Genomic DNA, 9,147 nt, shown 5'->3' with positions numbered 1-9,147 from the left:
TACTCAAATTTGGTACACTCACCAAATATATAGTTTACCATATCTGCATGCAGAGTATAGATTTTATGCTATGACGACTGAAATGCCATGGTTATACATATTGTGTAGGATATATAGGGTTGTTGAACTCGGACCCATGATTCTAGAATAAGATGACTTCTCAGATATAGCAAATTATACATTTTGTGTTTCATTTTGTCAAGACAGATAATTTGAGATCATTTTCATTGCAATTGGAACATTTTGATATATTTTTATTTTAAATTTTGTTTTTACCCTTTGACCTATTTTGATGTATATCTCATTAATTGGGCATTCTAGAGATATATGACCATTGACTTTTTGACTCCTTAGGACACAAAGAAAAATGTCTGCTATTTTAAACTTTGATTTAAGTATTTAAATTTTACTCCCTTGTGTCACCTTTGACCTCAATTTGCTCAAGGGTACCATTTTTGGCTCCTGGCGGAGTCTGAATTTACACATCTGTCTCTGGTTGTATCTTAAAAGAAACAAATTGCAGTAATACGCAATTTCACGCTCATACGGCAATTTTCCTCGACTAATAGTACTGTAGAATTCCCCTAAAACGCATCAAATTATGTTTTGTTTCGTTTGTTTGACAAAAGAGATGAAAGGCTACAAATATAATTATAGCAACATATGGAGCATTGAAGAAAACACATTTACAACATTTTATGGTGCAATAAGAGTATTTATTGAATAATATTACTTACAAGTATGTTTTGCTACTACTTTTACAGGAAAAAGTTTTAAACTTGGGTTGTTTAAGTGCTAGGCTTTTTAAACCTGGCACTTAAAAAAACATAATTTTTTTATTTAAACATGGTGCTTAGAGTAGTTATGTAGGATTTTCCTGCTTATATTCAAACACAATTTTGCTCTGATGAACAGTGGTGGCACCATGAATTTTTTTTTCGGGAGGGGGGGCATTGGGGAGCAAAGTGAATTTCAGGGGGCAAAATCAACCAATTTTGTGCAAAATTGCCGCAAAAGCTGGAAATTTACATAATGTTGGGGGTTTGCCTCAAAAAAATAATAATTTGCCCCCGTGCCGCCGCCACTGCTGATGGAACATTCATTCAAGTTGTCATCACATCGATGTGGTCTTTGCAGCTGATTTTGGGCTTTTATTTGGGGTGCACCACCCCAGTCTAAGAACTGAGACTAATATACCTGAACCCGACACCCTTATACAGGGTGTCCCAGAAAAAATTACCGGGCGAATGAATTAGGACGTAAGTCGAGAAATAGACATCAGAATCCAAAAATCTAAAAATCAGCGTGTAGCTCATCTTATTTTACATCTTATATGCAAATTTTTCTGGATTCAGTTGACTGATTGCGAAGAAATGAGCGATTACATAACGCATGCTTCAATTCACTTCATTCCAAGTTTGAAAGAATGATCATTCAACACAATGCGCACTAGTGGTTATCTTTCTTCATATTTTGTTCGATTAAATCCTTTTCGTTCTTTTTAAACAATCTGTTTCTTGCAAAATATTGAATTAGGTTTTGAAAATTTGAAAACCTGCACGATATTGAAAATGAAAGCTTGCATGTAAGATGATGCTCGGTACTTGTAAATATCACTTCGTTAATGTACGAGGGGGTATCAAAAAGTTTTAGAAATCGCCCAGAGGTGAAAGAGCTATATCAATGAAATTTTGTCAGTGCAATCACTGGTCCTTATGTACACTATGGTGCAAAAATGGTCTCATAAGTATGTTTACTTTTTTTACAGGCGACGCTAGATGCTAATAACCTGCTGCCCCAGTTACTGCGCATAAACTGCAAGATTGAGAAAATTGAGGCAAGCAGCGTTATTAAGATCCTGCTTTTGAAGGGTTGCATTGCCTAGAAAATTGATGATGAAATGAAAGTTATCTTTGGTGGTGATTGTGATATTGTCACTGTTGCTTTTTGGAAAATGAATTTTATTTCATCACAGATTTTTGGGCACTGTAACCATTAAAATGGAACTTAATCATGCTACATGCCTCAATTTTCTCCATTTTGCTGGTTATGCGGTTACATAGGCAGGTACTGACATCTACGCCTGTAAAAAAAGTAAACATTCTTATGAGACCAATTTTGCATCATAGTGTACATATTACTACATAAGGACCAGTGATTGCACTGACAAAATTTCATTGATATAGCTCTTTCACTTCTGGGCAATTTCTAAAACTTTTTGATACCCCCTCGTAGATATGAATGTTGCATGAAGAATTATTGCATAAAGAATTCCAGCTGGCTTACAAAATTTCTCACACACATTAATGTTTTTGGAATTATTTCCAAAAAATTGTAATGCAAAGTTTAAATCTTCTAAAACTTCAACATTAATGTTGCATAGTTTAAAAAATCACACGTTAAGCTGTAAACACTTGATCATTGTAATTCTTGGCTCAAATGTTCTTTGGAAAGTTAAAATATAACATATTTGCACAACCTAAAGAATGCATAACCTAAAGTTGGAAAGCTTCCAATTACAGAAATCAAAGTTTTCTAGGACAAACTGTTATTCATCTTCAGTGAAAGCATGATTAACACAACACATCGGATTACAAGATATATATTTGGTGCATACGCACCAATATGAACCTCGCGCCAATCGATCCGTGTTCAACGTATAAGTGACGTATATTTCATTGCTTAAGCATTGGAGAAATAGGTAACCTTGAAAATAGGGACCCAAATTTTATGATTTTTCTTATAACTTTAATACTGTTAGGTGTACGACCCCCAGGTTTGTTGTATTGTATTTGAGCCCGATCGGACAAAGTTTGAAATTTGAACCCTCTGTGATGACCTTTGACCTCGGTTGACCTCAATTTTATTTCGAGCATGTATTCCCCTCGTATCAAGGATTCCACCTACCAAGTTTGGGCCTGATCGGACAAAGTTTGAAATTTGACCCCTCCATAATGACCTTTGACCACGGTTGACCTCAATTGTATCTCAGGCATATATTCCCCTCGTATCAAGGATTCCACCCACCAAGTTTGAGCCCGATCGGACAAAGTTTGAAATTTGACCCCTCCGTAATGACCTTTGACCTTGGTTGACCGCGAATTTATTTCGGGCATGTAATCCCCTCGTATCAAGGATTCAACCCACCAAGTTTGAGCCCGATCGGACAAAGTTTGAAATTTGACCTCACCGTAATGACCTTTGACCTCGCTTGACCTCAATTTTATTTCGGGCATATATTCCCCTCGTATCATGGATTCCACCCACCAAATTTGAGCCCGATCGGACAAAGTTTGAAATTTGACCCCTCCGTAATGACCTTTGACCTTGTTTGACCTCGATTTTATTTCGGGCATGTAATCCCCTCGTATCAAGGATTCCACCCACCAAGTTTGAGCCCGATCGGACAAAGTTTGAAATTTGACCCTTCCGTAATGACCTTTGACCTCGCTTGACCTCAATTTAATTTCGGGCATATATTCCCCTCGTATCAAGGATTCCACACACCAAATTTGAGCCCGATCGGACAAAGTTTTGAATTTGACCTCTCCGTAATGACCTTTGACCTCGCTTGACCTCAATTTTATTTCGGGCATATATTCCCCTCGTATCAAGGATTCCACCCACCAAATTTGAGCCCGATCGGACAAAGTTAGTGACGTATTATGTTGCTTAAGCTTTCCAGGAAGCTTTCCCTTTAAGGGAATTTTATCAAACACCCCAATCAATTTGCCCATGACTATCACTGACGTGCAATTCAGCCTCTACACAGCAAACAAAAGTCATAGAACGTCTAAAATATACAAAAACTCTGAAAATTACGGTGTCTGATCTCCGCCAAACTCCCCCTTTTATAATTCATATCCCCAAATTTTAGTTTTCCCCCTTTTTGCGAAATGCTTTCCCCGTTTTCAATAGTTTCCCCTTTTCGACTTTTCCCCTTTTCGACTTACCCCTTTTCAAATAGTTTCCCCTTTTCGACTTTCCCCTTTTCAAATAGTTTCCCCTTTTCGACTTGCCCCTTTTCAAATAGTATCTCCTTTTCGACTTTCCCCTTTTCAAATAGTTTCCCTTTTTAACTTTCCCCGTTTTCAAATAGTTTCCCCCTTTTCGACTTTCCCCTATTCGACTTAACCCCTTTTCAAATAGTTTCCCCTTTTCGACTTTCCCCTTTTCAAATAGTTTCCCCCCTTTTCGACTTGCCCCTTTTCAAATAGTGCCCCCTTTTCGACTTTCCCCTTTTCAAATAGTTTCCCCCTTTTCGACTTGCCCCCTTTTCAAATAGTATCTCCTTTTCGACTTTCCCCTTTTCAAATAGTTTCCCTTTTAACTTTCCCCGTTTTCAAATAGTTTCTCCCTTTTCGACTTTCCCCCTATTCGACTTAACCCCTTTTCAAATAGTTTCCCCTTTTCGACTTTCCCCTTTTCAAATAGTTTCCCCCTTTTCGACTTTCCCCCTTTTCGACTTACCCCCTTTTCAAATAGTTTCCCCCTTTTCGACTTTCCCCCTTTTCAAATAGTTTCCCCCTTTTCGACTTGCCCCCTTTTCAAATAGTTTCTCCCTTTTCGACTTTCCCCCTTTTCAAATAGTTTCCCCTTTTTAACTTTCCCCGTTTTCAAATAGTTTCCCCCTTTTCGACTTTCCCCCTATTCGACTTAACCCCTTTTCAAATAGTTCCCCCTTTTCGACTTTCCCTCTTTTCAAATAGTTTCCCCTTTTCGACTTGCCCCTTTTCAAATAGTGCCCCCTTTTCGACTTTCCCCTTTTCATATAGTTTCCCCTTTTCAGATCCCCCTTTTCGAATCCCCTTTTCAAATAGTTTCCCCCTTTTTAATTTCCTTTTCAAATAGTTTCCCCGTTTTCGAATTACCCCTTTACAAATAATACCCTTTTATTTTCACCCATTTTGTAATAGTTCCCCTTTTTACAAATAATCCCTTTTAACTTTCCTCCCGCTTTTCACAAATAGGTTCCCATTTTAAATAGTTTCTCCTTTTAAATAATACTCCTTTTTGTTTTTAATACTCCTTTTTGTTTGGGTACTCCCCGTTTTCCGTGCGTAGGCTTTACCAGTAAGCCTGGACCCTGGAGAGTACCGTGCACTCACTAGAGCTCATTTCGCTACATCCATTATTGGAAAGGCGTTCTACATGAATTTGGATACCAACGTAGGTAGATTTATAGCCTGTTGTGCAAGCGCCGCTAAATTCAATGGGTTAGGGATCCGTCAACTTTATGCACATTTATAGAGGGCTGTACAAAGAGCAAATCCGATATGATTGATAAACCAAATGATGTTCAGAATGTTAAACGGGTGAAATGGCATGCATAAATATTTATGCTGGTCAAATTCATAGCAATGATGTTTGAAAGTCTGTGAAGAACTTGTCTATAAACAGTGATATGTCAGAGACAACAAACAACTGGCTGCCATTGTTACAGAAGCCTAGATAATAAGAATTGTTTGTGCTATATAATTATTCAAAAGTTTTTTTTAAAGTTAGCACCAAAGTTTAAAACAAGCGGTCTTAACAGTGAAATGACAATAAAAGCATACATTTATAAAACGGCCCTGGACAAAATGGGCATTGCATATTTATGACAAGTGTGGCTGTGTGATTTTATGCAACTTTATTTTTAAGCCAGTTCCGAGTAATTTTCTCTATTCTTTGTTTGTCAACAATCCCGTTAACAATAAAAATGTGCTTTCTAATCAAAGGCTCTATGGCGTATATTCAATTGACCAGACAAATGAACCAGGGACTTCGGTCACTGGTGCACGCCTCAAAAATCCAAAAAGAATTAGTAGGCCCTATATGTTAGATGAAGAATTAAGTAGCAATTAAGGGGTACCGGTACTACACCCTGCCCAATTTTGTGCCTATTTTTGCATTTTTCTCAAAAATTATGGCGCATTGGGGACAAATAAGATATGTATATTATAGGGGCAAGGACTACAACTACTGCACTGGAAATTTTATTTCAGCACAGCCAACAGTTGTGGAGTTACAGTCAAAAATGAGGGAAACCCAATATTTGATCAATAAATCAATAACTACTTGCTTTGTGTTGCTGTATTTTCAGTACAGTAGTTGTAGTCCTTGCCCCTATAATATACATATCTTACTTTACACCAATGTGCTATAATTTTTGAGAAAATTGCAAAAATAGGCGCAAAATTGGACAGGGTGTAGTACCCCTTAAGCCTAGTCTTTTTAAAAGTCGAGACAAGTCCAAAATAATAACGATTAATAAGCCAATCTAATTGATTCGAATTCCAATCTCCTGGCCTTTTCCTGGGTCTTTATTTAGTTGCATGATATAATTCAGATTATGATTTTTCTTAAATGTAGATCTATATCCTATTACATGGGACGTGAATGCACGGTACTATAGATGGTCCGTGCCTACGCATCGTAAAAAGGGGAATAAAAAAAAGGGAGTAAAAAAAAAGGGAATAAAAAAATAACGGAGAAACTATTTTAATGGGGGAAAAATCTGTAAAATGGTATTATGTAAAAGGTGAAAAGAAAATTCGAAAAGGGGAAACTATATGGAAACTATATGAAAAGGGGGGAAACTATATGAAAAGGGGAAATTCGAAAAGGGGATACTATATGAAAAGGGGAAATTCGAAAAGGGGAACTATATGAAAAGGGGAAATTGAAAAGGGGAAACTATATGAAAAGGGGGAAATTGAAAAGGGGAAACTATATGAAAAGGGGAAATTCGAAAAGGGGGGAAACTATATGAAAAGGGGAAATTCGAAAGGGGAAACTATATGAAAAGGGGAAATTCGAAAAGGGGGAAACTATATGAAAAGGGGAAATTCGAAAAGGGGAAACTATGAAAAGGGGAAATTCGAAAAGGGGGAAACTATATGAAAAGGGGAAATTCGAAAAGGGGAACTATATGAAAAGGGGAAATTCGAAAAGGGGGAAACTATATGAAAAGGGGGAAATTCGAAAATGGGGAAACTATATGAAAAGGGGAAATTCGAAAAGGGGGAACTATTTGAAAAGGGGAAAGTCGAAAAGGGGGAACTATTTGAAAGGGGAAAGTCGAAAAGGGGAACTATTTGAAAAGGGGGAAAGTTAAAAGGGGGAAATATTTGAAAAGGGGGGAAAGCAGTTTCGCAAAAAGGGTGAAAACTGAAAATTGGGGAGATGAATTATAAAAGGGGGAGTTTGGCGGAGATCAGACACCGTAGAAAATACTAAAATTTCACGTTTATTATATTACACATTATCATCGTTTGAATATTTGTTTTGACGTACGTGTCATAAATATTTAAATGAAGGTAAATGTAATTTACTATATTCAGGCTTTCCCCATGTCCCCACGTTCGATTCAATAGATAATGTGGACTAAATTCAATGAGATACACAAACTTTAGGAAGCGGTGAGCGAGTATGAAAAAAGCGTGTGTTGATCAAACTTGGAATGAACTGCATTGATGTGCGCATTATGTAATCGTTAATTTATTCGCAACCAGTCAACTGAATCAAATAAAATTTTTGTATGTGATGCACAATAAAATAGGCTATGCGCTACATTTTAAATTTTTTGATTCTGATGTCCATTTCTCGACTTACGTTCAATTTTATTCACTCTGTAACTTTTTCTGGGACACCCTGTATGAAGCTCCAACCACCTAAAATTTGCCCTGTTTTTGTTTTCAAATTTTTGACACCTTATTAAAATTTCAACCCCTTGATATTTATTAAAGAACACACTACACTACATGTTCATTGTATTTATATATTATCTCTGTTGTAGATTTGGAAGATTCACCATCTCATCCATACAGTCCTGCATGAACAGAAAGAAAGTAAAAAATAGAAATTTGATGAATATGTTAGAAACATGATCAGCCATCATCAGTTGTAAATGATCAACTTTTATCATTTGATCGTTAAAGAAATCCAGGATGTTTTTTTATTTATACATTGATTGTTTTAATAGAAACTGTTGTCTTCTGTACAGAACCTTTCTAAATAGTTCTCTGAAGAACCAAAAAAGCTCCTTGAATGCCCGCTTAAATGTATTCAAGAAACGTTTTTGAAAACTTGATGCAAATCATTCAAACACAATGTTATTTAAAGACCCATTCAGTGATCCCAGCACAAGTGTAAAAAAAAAATATAAATTGCTTAAAAGTGAAGGATAAGTTATTCAAATTGTCATTTGATTTTTTTTAATGAAAAAATTGGCAAAAAATGAAGAAAACAGCAGTATTGACGAAGTTGAAGCCCCATTCAAATAATACATGTACATGTAGCTAATTTATATACTGACAGTATATAAATTACAGATTACATGTAAATGCCTTCGTTTGTCTTAAATATACGGCTTTCAGCTGAACCACTAGCATGCGATGTTAGCACATCTATGACAAAGGTACCAAAATCTGAATTTTTATGATTTTTATGATCGTCCGGTTGAGCAAATCACTGAATGGGCCTTTAAGTGTTTACAAAATATTTTTTTAATGTTTGCCCAAAAATATTTTACATGTTGACAACATTCTTGAAATGTTGTAATACTTTTTCATGTTTAAAAACGTTTTCATGACCTTTATATAAGGCAACATTTAAATGTTATTAAAACGGTTTGAATAAAACCAACACGTTTTTATAACGTTTTAAGAACATTTTTGTCATTAAGCAAATGAACTCTAAAGAACTCTTTTTGTTCCTTTTCAGCTTTATAATTTTTTTTGTCTCAGATCATCTTTTACCAAAAAGTGCTGAAATGATCATTTGAGGAAAATCAAGAATGTAGCTTAGAACCCCAACTAAACACGCAACCCCCTTGGATCCATTTTTAGCGAGACTACCACTAGTTTCGAGACTTTAAGTTTATCATATCAAAAAACAGGACTCTCTGGGGGTATTATATTCCAAAAGTATCTTCTAGTTCCGCTAGGGATATTAAATTTGCCTCTGGTGTTCTACAATCCAGGAAATAAATAGTTGGCACACTTGCACTAAAAGTGTGCCAACCTTTATTTCCTGGATTGTAGGGGGACTTATTTAAAACTAGTCCCAGTATATAGGGGTCACCTCCAGGAAACCCAGATCCCAGAAAATCGTTGGGATCTCCCCGGGCATTCAGATTTTACAACATGTACATTGCACACCGAC

The 9,147-nt window shown here is 36.3% G+C and overlaps 1 long non-coding RNA gene across 1 annotated transcript in view; it reads right to left on the bottom strand.

Annotated features, from left to right (window-relative positions):
* Positions 1-7,394: 7,394 nt before the first annotated feature.
* The window catches only part of LOC140136786 (uncharacterized), a 67,224-nt gene continuing 65,471 nt past the window's right edge, over positions 7,395-9,147 (bottom strand). Inside the window, exon 4 of the long non-coding RNA XR_011856762.1 lies at positions 7,395-7,813. This is a non-coding gene — a long non-coding RNA (uncharacterized lncRNA). The remainder of the gene's footprint in view (positions 7,814-9,147) is intronic.

This window comes from Amphiura filiformis, chromosome 2 (genome assembly GCF_039555335.1).
Source record: "Amphiura filiformis chromosome 2, Afil_fr2py, whole genome shotgun sequence".
In the NCBI taxonomy this organism is placed as follows: domain Eukaryota; kingdom Metazoa; phylum Echinodermata; class Ophiuroidea; order Amphilepidida; family Amphiuridae; genus Amphiura; species Amphiura filiformis.
Note: the sequence above shows the minus strand (reverse complement) of the source record. Positions and strands in the feature narration are given on the sequence as shown.